Here is a 14823-nt window from a genome sequence, read left to right as displayed (position 1 = left end):
GTCTTTTGATGGCCAGCTGGTGTTCATTTGTCCTACTAGCACGACAACAGGACAGTTTGAAATGGAGGAAAACTGATTTTATATACACTGTTTAATCAGTGTGTGTTCAGATAAATAAAACTTTTCATATGTGTACAACACATTCCGAATGAGCAACGGAAGTACAGTTAACGAAAAATGATGCACATGATGTACAAAATTTATAAAGCATTAAAACATTATTTGATCCTCACCTGAAGTGATACCTTCCCTTTCTCTCAACGTTCCCCCCTTTCTGATATTCCCAACTCTAGTCTCATTCTTATCAGGATGTGTGTTATAAATTCTTGCTTCTCGTGTCCCAACTTATTTTAGTTAATCCCCTTTCTGCCGGGAATTCAATATGTTGGCCTGCTGGTTTCTTTCCAAAGTTAGTGTCTGTCATATTATTGGAGGAAAGGTTCTGGCATCAGACCCAGCATTTGAACATATTACTCTGCTGTACGTGCACTCTACAAAGGGCCACAGCACACAGGAATTGCCAAAACATTGAGGGATATACATCTACTTCTTTCGATAATATAGTTTTCTCATTTTCCACATCTCAATATCTCCATCCTCTCTCTCATTCTCACTTTGCATCTTCGTAAGAAATCCATCAATTATTCTTCGTGGCCCATCTCTCAAAACTCCTCCTTCCAGTTTATATCTAATGTTCTCTTCAAGATGTAATGTGGTTATAATTAAGCAATGTAACTACAAAGACATGTGCGAGGAGCTGGCCCGAGTTAATTGGAAGGGGAGCTGAGCAGGAAAGACCATGGAGCAGCAATGGCAGGAGTTTCTGGGGATACGTTGGAAGATAATACCAGAAATGCAACCCCAAGAAGATGAAACATACTCATGGGAGGACAAGGCAGTGTGAGTGATAAGGGCTCAAACCAAAAAAGAAAACATACAATGTGGTGAAGATGATTGGGAATCCAGAGAATTCATTGGCTCTGAAGCTACATAAGGCTTGCATCACTGACACTACAGGGTCCAAGGAAGTTCCTGTGGAGTGAAGAGTGAGGCTTTTGCTCAGAAGTCTTTGACAAGGAGGTTGAGTGAAGTGATTATGCCACAGTTGAAGAGGGTGAAGACATGACTGCCCAGCTGGTTCAGTGCGCTAAGTGCTTTATGTGGGAGGTCAACGACTCTGGTCTGTATGGCTCGTTTAAGTGTGGAAAGTGTGTGCACGTTCAGCTACTGACCGAGCATGTTGCAGCGTTGATGAAAGAACTCGAGGACCTTAGGCTCATCCGAGAGAACGATATCTTTCTGGGCAAGACCTTCAGTGATGTTATTATACCGACCATACCAGAAGAGAGCAGAAGAGAGCAGACGATGTGGAAGGCAGAGAAGAGACAGGTGCAAGAGACTCCGGGGAAAGTACCTGTCAGGAACAAGTTGAATCTTTTGGAATCAGTAGAGACAGATGACACTGCCAGTCCGGCAGGCGGCCAGGTCTGTCAATCAAAAGTTGGCGTGGAGACAGAGCGGAAGAGTCGGACATCGCACAGAGCCGTGGTAATAGGGGACTCCACAGTGAGAGGAACTGACGGGGTTTTGTGGCAGCAGGCGGGACTTAAGGATAGTGTGTTGCCTTCCTGGTGCCAGGGTTAAAGACCTCACAGACAGAGTGCAGAAAATCCTCAAGGACGAAGGTGAAGAGCCAAACGTGGTGGTACATGTCGGCACAAATGCTGTTGGGAAGAAGAGGAGGAACATGCTACAGCGGGACTTCGGAGATCTAGGAAGAAGGCTGTAAAGCAGGATGTCCAGGGTGGTTATCTCCAGTTTGTTTCCAGTTCCTCAGTCTAATGAGGCCAAAAACAGTAAGATAATGGACTTGAACGTGTGGCTGGGGAACTGGTGCAGGAAGCAAGGATTTAAATTCTTGCATAAATTATACAAGAGAGACAGTTTGCACCTTAATAGGTTGGAGACCAGCATTTTGGCAGGCAGGTTTGCGACTGCAACACAGCTGCGTTTAAACTAAGTAGGGGTGGGGCGGAGGGTGGAGGGGACAAACTGGATGTTTAAGAAGGAAATTGAAGGGAAAGTTAGAACAAGGGAAGTCAAGAAAGACAACTGTATCAATGAAGCAGAAAACGCAAAAAGGGATCATACTGTCAGGTTGCGTGAAATAGGAGTTGATGAGAAGAGTGAGGGCAGTAACAAATTAAAAAATACTTTAAATATGAATGCACGAAGCATGAAAAATAAGATGAATGATCTTGAGGCTCTTTTGAAAATTGGCAGATACCATATTCTAGTGATAACTGAGACGTGGCTTCAAGTGGACAGTGCTTGCAAAATGAATATTCAAGGCTACACGTGCTATCGTAAGGACGGACTGACGGGCAGAGGGGGTGGGATGGAGCTGTTGGTAAGAGGTGATATTCAGTCCCTTGTGCGGGGGGAACCTAGAGTCAGGGGATGTAGAGTCAGTGTGGATAGAGCTGAGAAATTCTAAGCGTAAAAAGACCCTCTTGGGAGTTATCTACAGGCCCCCAAACAGTAGTCTGGATGTCGGATATAAGTGAAATCAGGAGCTGAAATTGGCCTGTCACAAAGATAATACTACAGTTGTTATTGGGGATTTCAACATGCAGGTGGACTGGAAGAATCAGGATTGTATTGGACCCCAAGAAAGAGACTTTGTGGAGTGCCTCCGAGGTGGATTCTTAGAAGAGCTGGTGCTGGAGCCGACCAGGGAGAAGGCAATGCTGGATCTGGTATTGTGCAACGAACCAGAATTGATCAGTGACCTCGAAGTGAAGGAACCATTGGGAAGTAGTGACCATAATCCAATAAGTTTCAATCTGCAATTTGAGCGGGAGAGAGTACAATCGGAAGTGACAATATTTCTGTTGAATAAAGGGAATAATGGAGCTATGAAGGAGGAACTGACCAAAGTTCAATGGTGCAATACCTTAGCAGGGATGACAGTGGAAGAACAATGGCAGATACGTCAGTGTATAATGCAGAAGATGCAGGATCATTTCATTCCAAAAAGGAAAAAAGATCCTAGGAGGAGTCATGGGTGGCCGTGGCTGACGAGGGAAGTTAAGAAACATATAAAGTTAAAACAGAAAAAGTATAACACAGCAAAGATAAGTGGGAAAACGGAGGACTGGGATGCTTTTAAAGAACAACAGAGGATTACTAAGAAGGAAACATGCAGAGAAAAAAAAAATGAGGTACGAAGTTAACTGGCCAAAAATATAAAGGAGGATAGTAAAAGCTTTTTTAGGTATGTGAAAGGCAAAAAACAAAATGGTTAAGACTAAAATTTGGCCACTGAAGACAGAAACAGGGGAATATATTCCGGGGAACAAAGAAATGGCAGAAGAATTGAATTGGTACTTCGGATCTGTGTTCACTGGGCAAGACACAAACAATCCCTGAGGTAACAGTGGCTGAAGGACCTGAACTTAAGGGAATTTATATTTGCCAGGAATTGGTGTTGGAGAGACTGTTAGGTCTGAAGGTTGATAAGTCCCCAGGTCCTGATGGTCGAGAACCCGGGTACTGAAGGAGGTGGATCGAAACATCGTGGATGCGTTGGTAATTGTTTTCCAGAGTTCGATAGATTCGGGATCAGTTCCTGTGGATTGAAGGGTGACTAATGTTGGACCACTTTTTAAGAAAGGTGGGAGAGAGAAAGCAGGAAATTATAAACCAGTTAGCCTGACATCAGTGGTGGGAAAGGTGCTGGAGTCGATTATAAAGGATGACATTACGACACATCTGGATAGTAGTAACAGGATAGGTCAGAGTCAGCATGGATTTATGAAGGGGAAATCATGCTTGACTAATCTTCTGGATTTTTTTGAGGATGTAACTCTGAAGATGGACATGGGAGATCCAGTAGATGTAGTGTACCTGGACTTTCAGAAAGCTTTTGATGAAGTCCCACATAGGAGGTTAGTGAGCAAAATTAGGGCGCATGGTATTGGGGGCAAAGTACTAACTTGGACTGAAAGTTGGTTGGCTGACAGGAAACAAAGAGTAGTGATAAACAGCTCTATTTTGGAATGGCAGGCAGTGTGACCAGTGGGTATCGCAGGGATCAGTGCTGGGACCGCAGCTTTTTACAATATATATTAATGATATAGAAGATGGTATTAGTAATAACATTAGCAAATTTGCTTAGATACTAAGCTGGGTGGCAGGGTGAAATGTGAGGAGGATGTTAGGAGATTACAGGGTGACCTGAACAGGTTAGTTGAGTGGGCAGATGCATGGCAGATGCTGTTTAATTTGGATAAATGTATGGTTATCCACTTTGGTGGCAAGAACAGGAAGGCAGACTACTACCACAAAGGAATCAATTTAGGTAAAGGGGCAGTACAAAGAGACCTGGGTGTTCATGTACACCAATCAATGAAGGTAAGCATGGAGGTACAGCAGGTAGTGAAGAAGGCTAATACATTGCTGGCCTTCATAACAAGAGGTATTGAGTATAAAAGCAAAGAGGTTCTTCTGCAGCTGTACAGGGCCCTGGTGAGACCACACCTGGAGTATTGTGTGCAGTTCTGGTCTCCAAATTTGAGGAAGTACATTCTGGCTATTGAGGGAGTACAGCGTAGTACAAGGTCAATTCCTGGAATGAGGGACTACCTTACGCTGAAAGACTGGAGCGACTGGGCTTGTATACTCTTTAGTTTAGAAGACTGAGAGGGGATCTGATTGAGACATGTAAGATTATTAAAGGATTGGACACTCTGGAGGCAGGACACAGCTTAAAAATATAGGGTAGACCATTTAGGACAGAGATGTGGAGAAACGTCTTCACCCAGAGAGTGGTGGCTGTGAAATGCTCTGCCCCAGAGGGCAGTGGCGGCCCAGTCTCCAGATTCATTTAAGAAAGAGTTGGATAGAGTTCTGAGGGATAGTGGAATCAAGGGTTATGGAAATAAGGCAGGAACAGGATACTGATTAAGGATGATCAGCCATGATCATATTGAATGGTGGTGCAGGCTCGAAGGGCAGAATGGTCTACTCCTGCACCTATGGTCTATTGTCTACAGAGATCTTAATCATGGTCAGGGAGAGAAACAGAGGGAACACATTCACTTTAAACACAGAAGATGGCATTTCGCAAGGAAAAAGATTCAGCTGAATTAAACATTTGCATTAAACATTTAAATTAAGATCAGTTAAATGTTTTTGTGGAATGTGTCAGATTGGAAGCAAGACCTGGGGAGACAGACCCTCAGCAGAATGAGAGTTTGAAAATGGAAGTATTTCCACATCAGAAACCAGGTTAGGTCACTGAGTGCGGGGCTGATGGGTGAATGGGTCTCAGTGAGAATTGGGGAACAGATAGCAGAATTGCATTGCGGATATTGCAGCTGTAAACTGCGTATTTATGTAGTGCTGTAAACCACAGCAGCAGGAGAAGCAGAAAAGCATTCAACCACAACCTGTAACTTTTCGCCAGGATGACACCTCAGTCTGTCATTACCATGAACACCATCTATGGCTCAGTGACGAGTGTGGGTGAACATGTCAGAGTCAGAATCACATGAACCTTAACCTGATGCTAACTCATTAAAGCTACCAGACTTGACCAACAGATCTGAACGAAGCTCTGCAGTTCTGCCACAGTCAGTCATAAATGGTGATGGACAATTAAACAAATGACTGGAGGAGAGGGTTCCACAAACATTCCCCATCCTAAATAATGGAACAGACCTTCATATCAGTGTATAAGGGAAGGATGTTTTATCTGCACCATCCTCTGCCAGAAGTGTTGAGTCGATGATACACCTCACCCTCATCATGATGCCAACAAAATCACAGATGGCAGTCTTCAGCCAATCTGATTCGCTGCACGTGACATGAAGAAACAGCTGAACACAGTAGATATGACACAGACAATGGGTCCTGACTCCATTCCTGCAATGGGACTGAAGACTTGTGCTGCACAACAAGCCGTGTCCCTGGGGAAGCTGTTTCATTCCAGCTCCAAATCTGACATCTCCCTGGCAATGTGGAAAATTATTCAGCTGTGTCCTGTCCACTAAGACGGGAAATATTACAAACTGACAAATTACTATCACCTTAGTGCCATCATAACAGCCAAATTGGTGGGACAGAGTGTCAAGCAGCACAGAAGTAACCTGTTCAGTGTGGTTTCCGATAGATCCCATGTGGAGATGGTGCTGTGGAAATGTCACTGGATTATTAATCCAGACCAGGCTAATACTCTGGCAGCGGGTGGAAGTTAAAATCAATTAATAAAATATCGAGATCTAAAATCTGGTGTCAGTAACAGTGACCTTGAAGCCAATATGGATACAGAATTTCCTTCTCCAATGTACTTTTAGGAAGTGAATCTCCCATGATTTCCTGGGCTGGCCTAAAACTGACTGCAAAGACCCTGACATGTGATAAACATTTCAATGGTCTCTGAAACGGTCAATCAAGGCACTCATTTGTATCAAACTACTCCGAGGTCTGAAAGGATGAAACCGGACAGAACATCCGGCCTCAGCATCAGTGTCGGAAAAGGGAATGGGAACGCACTCCTGTCGACACTGCAGATTCCCCCTTCCTAACATCTGAGAGCTTGTGACAACATTTACAGAGCTTTCCCACAGACTGCACAGAAACATTGGGAAAGGAGTAGGTCATGCAACACATTGAGCCTCCCCATTCTAGTTCATGGAAAAAATCTCCTCAATGCACTTGCCCCACACGATATACATATCCGTTAATGTGAGTAACTTTGGGAAGCTATAAAATAGGAAGTGCAGGAGTACATTTGGTCCATCGAGTTTGCTACCCAACTCAATGTAATGATGGTTGGCCCTTCATTTCCACACCGTACTTCTGCTCTCCCATCATCCCTTTACTGTCTCTGAATCGATATTTATAATCAGTGTCTTGGTTTCCAGGTGTGAGCGAATTCCCCAGGTTCCTCAGTCAGCGAGTTCAGGCATTTATTCTCATCTCAATGCAGAGTGACCTGCCTGTACCAGCCAGGGGAATTATCATCCCTGCTTCCAATCTGTCTCACCCTGTCAGAGTTTTGTACATTTCAATGATTTCTCCACTCATTTTCCCAAACCCCATGGAATACTGGCTCAGTCACCACAAACTCTGCTCCCACAGCAAGCTCGCCATCCCAGATATCAGTCCGGTCATCCTTCACTGCTCTCTGTCAATGTCAGGTTTGTCCTTTATTTCGGTATGGAGATGAGAACTGTCCACAATACTGCACAATGTTTGAGATGATGTCTCACCAAGTCCCTGTACAGCTACAGTAAGACAACATTTCTCCTGGACTCACATCCCCCTGAAATGAAGGTCAGCACACCATTCATCTTCTTTCCTGCTTTCTTTCCTGCAATATTGCTTTCAGTGACTGGTGTACAAGGAGATCCAGATCCTTTTCAATGTTTTAGCTCCCCACTTGCTGGTTGTATATACACTGGGCAGCGTGCCAATGCCATGCCCAGTATTGACTTCTGGTTGCAGGACTCACTGCGCTGCAGGGACCTCAGAGGTTCATGCAGAAGGAAACAACAAAAAGGAGCATACGTCCCTTTGTAAGTCAACATGTTTCAACCAATCCTTTTCAAATGGTAGGCTGCCAATTTATCGTTTCCACCAAAGGGCTACAAGGAAAACACTATCAATCCTGGTCTGTGCCAGCTGGCCATTGTTACTACTATTTATTTAAAAAAACATAAAAGCCTCATACGTTTTTTAGTTGAGCTGTTTTCAGTAGGCACTTTGGCCTTTAAGACCTCTTACTAAAAAAAGGTGAAAGTAACCTTTTCTTTAAAAAATGTGAAAGCATTGCCACATAATTTAAATGACTGATCCTTTATTCAAGGGGCTTCCTCGTGTTACTGACAGCAAGATCACCTGAGAGGGGCAAACACAGGTACAAGGATGTGTCTCATAACTTCTGAAACACGCCTGTCCATGGACCATCACATGGGACATACCCAGATTTGAACAACAGCTTGATACACACCATTTCATTGCTTCTGAGCTACACAATGCCAGCAATCGATATACCAGGAAGCCAAAACCCGAGGTCAGGGAAAGATACAGAGGGACAGAGAGATTCACATTCAAAACAGAAACAGACAGTTAATTAACTGTAAAGATGTTGTGGAAATATAGGGAAAAAGACATGGCAGTGGGATTAACTGGAGAAGTGAGATCTCCGAAAGTCAAATTACAAGAAAGAGAACATTGCATAATGGCATTGTCAGATCAGCGGAAACTCATTGTTTGAGAAGGAATGCACATGGAGGAAACTATTTTAAATACGAACAACTGGCAGGCGTTTTGTTAATCGACAGAGAGGGAACGAGAGAAGTTTCATGGACAGATGAGATAAAGTGTTTGAGAATGTTAAAAAAAAGGCATGCCAGACACAACAGCAATATATATCGGCGTGCACATGAATGACAGATGGATGGGAGTTTGGTGTGAGTTCGAATCAGATTTGCTTCGGCAGGTTTGAAGCCGGGACTGTCAGTAGCAGATTATTGGCTTCCTTAAGACTGTATTTCATAGCTCAAGGTTCAAAAAGCAGATGGAATAAACCAGCGAGATATATTCAGGAGTGGTGAATATTTCAAGTTAGAAATTTCCAGGGAATGGTGTGAAGAAAGAGCTCATAGTCAAAGGGATCACCCACAGTTATGACTTGTCTGCTTCAGCTGCAGATATTGGCCAGGGATGGGATGGAAACAGTGGAAGGAAGTGAAGTTTGTAACCAGAACAGTAGAGAGTGACCTCCATGCTGTTAATATTTAAATAACAAAGGCCATGATACAATAAGTTGTAGTTCTACGCTGGAGCTGAGTAGGTCAACATAGAGACCCATGAGTAACACTGCCAGAGCAGAGAGGGAGACAGTAATTGAACACATTCATTGATGTAGTTAGTAGTGGTCGGTCGAGTGAATATCTGGATTGAGAGTTTCAGCAGGAAAATAATAGCGACAAGAAGTGTAGACTATATGAAAGAACAGTAATACAGTCATAGCTGGTTTATAGAAAAAAAATCTGGACAGTGACATTTACCAGGAACACCAACGATAGTCTGGAAGGGATAATAAATATAATGAATAATGAGAAGAGCATAATAGATCCGCAATGATAATGGCCACCAACAAAATGCAGAAAGATACCAAACATAATCGGATAAACTTCTGTCTATTGTTGGAACATGCCAGTCCAATGATCCCAGATTCTGATCCATTTTTGGAACATTCCAGTCTAATGTTCTCAGATTCTGATCTCTCCTCCCCCTCTCTCTGGATCTGCTGCTCCCTGTCAGTGCTGTCGATGATGCTCCCGCTCATGTTATGGGATAACACATTGAACGGCGCCCATTTATCATTAAAACCCTCCACTGGGATAATTGGAATTTATGGAGATTGGCATGAATCACAGTCACTTAACAAACACTGGGAAACAGAGCAAAGGCTACGACAATGGATGAATGGGCACCGCACAACAATTAACAGACAGGAGTGTTCCCGCCCAGTTGGGGAACACTTCAGTGGTCCAGGGTCTTCAACCTCGGACCTTCTGGTGACCATCTTCCAAGGCGGACTTCCGGACACGTAGCAGCGAAAAGTGGCCGAGCAGAGGCTGACAGCTAATTTCGGTACCAATAGGGAGGGCCTCAACCGGGATCTTGGGTTCATGTCACATTACAGGTGACCACCATTGCACTATACACACACAGACACAGACACCACTACACGCACACATACACAGGCACTCCTATGCACAAACATACACACGGGCACACATATACATAGACACGCACACAGACACTCCCACACACCCTTACAGACACACACACTCACACAGGCATCCGCTCAGAGACTTAGACCACTCTACACTCATGCACACACATATACACTCTCTCTTACAGACACTCACAGCCCCCACCCAGACACGCACACTGACTACCACGCTCACATATGTACCCCTCACAGACTTAAGACACTCTACACCACTACACACATATACATTCCCTCTCACACTCACAACCCTCAACCCAGAAAAACACCCATACACAAACACACAAACAGACGACCTTCATGCACACATATGTTTTGTGGGGTGTATTTGTACATGCCGAGTTACATTGTACTTTGCTCAAAAATTGCATGAATTCATGTAAAACTCTGAGTTCAAAAACTGCATGATTTCATGTAAACTCTATATTCTCACTTTTCAAATTAGAATCAATCTAAACATCATCGCATAGACAAGAGAACACAGGGGGCTAACACCTTCAATATATTGTCTAGGTAACAGTCAATACTACAGTTAACCTGAGAATGCAACTTTTTTTAAAAAAGGGTATTGTGATTTACGCAAGAAATAAGTGAAACTATCATGGTATTCGAACAGTCGAAAGAGTGAACAGACAATCAAGGTATTTTTCAATGTATAATTTCAGTTACATCACACTGTAAATTTTTGCGATAAATTCTGTGCCTTAGAATTGTACCCTCCACTATCACCTGATGAAGGAGTGGCGCTCCGAAAGCTCCTGTGCTTCCAATTAAACCTGTTGGACTATAACCTGGTGTTGTGTGATTTTTAACTTTGTACACCCCCAGTCCAACACCGGCATCTCCAAATCATGACTAAACAAACAGCTCAGTTAACCAGTTCCACACATCACTTTTCATATCAGTATAAAAGGGAACATTTACTGGGTTTGGATGGAATGGGTGAGGGTTGCTGAGGGACAGACCATAAATCTTTAAAATCTTTTTGTACTTTGTATATGACAGTATTAACAGAACACTGCAGTTGTCTATATATGTTCCACTCTGTTTATGAAAGGAGGCAGTTATAAAATGATAGATCTGTTGCATAAAAAAGTCGAGTGGACAAGTTTCAAGATACCTTAACACAAAGGTATTGACCAGTGTGAGGCTCCTCCTGGTTTAAGTGCCCTAATATCAAATCCTTTCATAACCTTGAGACAGAGCATTGAGATTGCTGCTCAGCAACAGGCCGAAGCAATTCTGTCCCTATGGGCCTCTTACAGAGGGATAAGAGAAGGCCATTTCGCCCATATTCGGCTGGTTCTACTTGAAAAGGTGGAAATCTAGAATATTGGTACATTTTGCCAACAGAATCATTCAACACAAAGAGATGTGTCGCTGCAGCTGTATGAGGTGTTACTGAGAGGGCACCTGGAGTACATTGTGTTGGTTGTGTTTCTGTAACTGAGAAAGGATGGACCTCCATCAGATACAGTTTAACGGCTGCTCGTAATCCATGGGTTGCTGTGGCATTTAATGTCTCGGGTCTGTTACATAGGAACAGGAGGAATCCATTCAGCCTTTCCAGTCTATTACAGAGGGCCACGAGGGGACCATTCAGCCTCTCGAGCCTGTTAGGAATGTGCGAGATATGCGGCTGTCCAGCCCCATCTCCGGCACTTTTATTTCCCTTCCCAGGAACAAAGACACGGAGGAGTCTGTCCAAAACTTTTCATTCAACTTTGCAAGGTCGGGTGCAAATGGTACACACACATTAATAATAATCTCCACACATTATATACACGTAAATGTGGGCTGGGTCTCCTACTGCTGTATTGACCAACGAGTGCTAGGGTTCCCCACTGTTTTCCTTATTTGGGTTCTGGTGCCTGCGATTATTTTGTTACTCACTTAGCCAATCAGTGTTCGAGTTCCCCGTTCTTTCCTTATATGGATGATGTTGTACAACTGTGGTTAAGGGCGGTCTCTCAGCTATCGAGGAAAGCTGTTACAATTGTTTCATTCATAAAAACATGGGGGAGGTCCGGCACCGGTTTCGAGTGTCTGCTTGTGTTTACTATAAGGCACTTGTGTTTACTATAAGGTAGAAAAGACTAAAATGCAGCTAACCGTTTAAAGATTACACTACCCCCTACAGGAAGGGGCAGGAAGTGTTTATTTAACTTTCAAGCCTGTTACGCAAAATATTAGTTTTAAATTAGTTTTGGAATAGGAAAGACCCGATGTAAACATTAAAGTTCAAACTTTGAATAAGGCCAATTTTGAAAGTGTTAGGCGAGCCCTGTGACAGGCTGATTGGAATACACTATTCACAGTTAAAGGGATGGTTGGAAAATGCAAGGCCATCAAAACTTGGTTTCAGAGAGTCCAGAGCCAATGTGTTTTTGTTAGTGAGAGGGACAAGGCTGGTGGGTGCAGAGAGTGCTGAATGGCTAGATATATTGATGCTCTGGTCAAGGTAAGGAAGGAGGCATATGTCAGGTTAACAGAGCTGAGATCAAGTGAATCCTGAGAGGAGTATAAGGGCAGTACGTGTATAGTCAACGCGGAAATCAAGCCAGAAAAATGTGGACGTGAGATGGCTTTAGAAATAGGGTTAATGAGGCATTGAAGAAATTCTACAAATCCTTTAATGGCAAAAGATTAACTCGGAAGAGAATAGGGAACCTTAAAGATCAGTAAGGCTACCAATGTGTGGAACCACAGGAGATGGGTGGAATACGAAACAAGTATTTTTTCTCAGTATTTAATATCGAGGAGTTACAAGAGCGAGAGAATGAAAAAATATGTAGTGATATCTTGAAAAGTGTTTATATTACAAGGAGGTGTTGGACATTTTAAAACACATAAAGGTGAACAAATCTCCGGGACCTGATCAGTTGTATCCCAGATGTTTGTGGGAAGCTAGGAAAGAGATTGCTCAGCATTTTGCTGATATATTTGTAACATTTATTTCCACAGGTGAGGTGTCAAAAGACTGGAGGACTGCTAATGTTGTGTCATTACTTAAGAAAGTAAGGAAAAAGCAGGTAACTATAGATCGCTGAGCCTGACGTCAATGGTGACTAAATTGTTGGAGGGGATTTTGAGGGAAAGGATGTATATGCATTTGGAAAAATAAGGACTGAAGAGGACTTTGTACATTGGAGATCACGTCTCACTGACTCGGTAGAATTTTTTGAGGAAGTGATGAAGATGATTGATGAAGGCAGGACAGTGGATGTTGTCTTCATGGAATTCAGTAAGAAAACAAAACTGTTCTAGGTAGCCTGGTTAACAAGGTTAGACTGGAATCCAGGGAGAGCTCCCCATTTAGATCCAATTTTTTCTTGAATATTGGAGTCAGGGCGTGACAGTGGATATTTGTTCATTAAACTTGGAGACCTGTGACCAGTGGCGTGCTGCAAATATCAATAGTGGGTCCACTGCTTTTTGTCACTTATACAAATCATTTGCATTTGAGTATATGAAGTATGGTCAGTAAGTTTGATGATAATTCCAAATTTGTTGGTGAAGTCGACAGTGAAGAATGATCTCTCAGACTATAATGGGACTTTGCTTAGGTGAACCGAGGAGTGGCAGATGGGGTTTATTTTAGATAAGTGTAAGATGTTGCATTTTAGCAAGATAAATTAAGGCAAGACATATAGGTAGGGTCCTGTCAAAAGCTGCCAATCAAGGAGAACTCCATAGAAATGATCGAATCGCTACAGTGAGGAAACAGCCTATTCAGCCCATCAATGCCACACCGAACCTCGAAACAGTATCCCATTGGATAAACCCCGACCCTATCACTCTGAGCCTGCATTTCCCATGGCTAATCCTACACATCCCTGGGTACTTTAGCGTGGCCAATCTACCCTTATCTGTATATATTTATGCTGCCGGAGGAAAACATAACATCCGGAGGAAACTCATGCAGACACGGGGAGAATGTGCACACTCTACACAGGCCGTCATTCAAGGATGGAGTTAAACCCAGATCGCTGCGTTCTGAAGCAGCAATGCTAGTCACTGAGCTACTGTGTCACCATGTGGTGAATGTTCTCCGTTCCTTTAAAGTGTCGTCACAGGTAGACAGCGGGGTGAAGAAGGCACTTGGTGATCTTCCCTTTATTGGTGCGGGCTTTGTGTCTAAACATTTTCATGACATGTTGCACCTGTCCAGGACATTGGTTTGGCCACTTTTGTAATACTGCCTTTAACTCTGGTCTCCCTGCTGTCGGAAAGATGTTGTCAAACTTGAAAGCGTGCAGAAGAGATTTAAAAGAATGTTGCAGGTGTTGGAGGGTTAGAGTTACAAGGAGAGTTTGAATAGGCTGGGACTATATTCAAGTGTTGAGGCTGAGGGGTGACCTTAAAGGGGTTTATAAAATCAGGAGGGGCACAGATAAGGCAAACAGTCAACGTCTTTTCACAGGATAGGTGAGTCCATAATTAGAACACAAAGGTTTAAGGTGAGAGGAGAAAGATTTAAAAAGGGACATGAGGGACAACATTTCCGCACAGAGACTGCTGCATGTATGGATTGAACAGCCAAAAGAGGTGGTGGAGGCAGGTACAGTTACACCATTTAAAATGCAGTTGGACGGATACATGCATTGGAAGTGTTGAGGGAGATGGGACAAGTGCTGTCAAGGGGGACGAGAATTATTTAGGATATTTGGTCGCTATTGACGATCAGACCGAAAGGTCTTTTTCTGTGCTGTACATGTCCGAGACTCTATTGCCTCTTGAGTGTATAATACAGGAACAGGAGGAGGCTATTCAGCTTCTGAATTCTGTCAGTCAGCTTGTTTGCTCAATTGCTGAGAGTAAAATACAAAAATACATCATTCAGATTTTGATAGTGTTTTACAGAAACAGGAGAAAGGCTTTTAGTCAAGGGAAGCCATTCGGCCCTCAGCTCCATTCCCCAGGAGCATCATGTCAGCACACAGCTATTGGAGCCTGTCAGTCAGTAGTAGGAGGAGGACGTCTACTTTCGCAAACCTTGGATCAGGAGGCAG

This window comes from Chiloscyllium plagiosum, unplaced genomic scaffold (genome assembly GCF_037043375.1).
Source record: "Chiloscyllium plagiosum isolate Xiang-an unplaced genomic scaffold, Cpla_swu_hap1 HiC_scaffold_42, whole genome shotgun sequence".
NCBI classification, from domain to species: domain Eukaryota; kingdom Metazoa; phylum Chordata; class Chondrichthyes; order Orectolobiformes; family Hemiscylliidae; genus Chiloscyllium; species Chiloscyllium plagiosum.
This window is presented reverse-complemented; position numbering follows the sequence as displayed.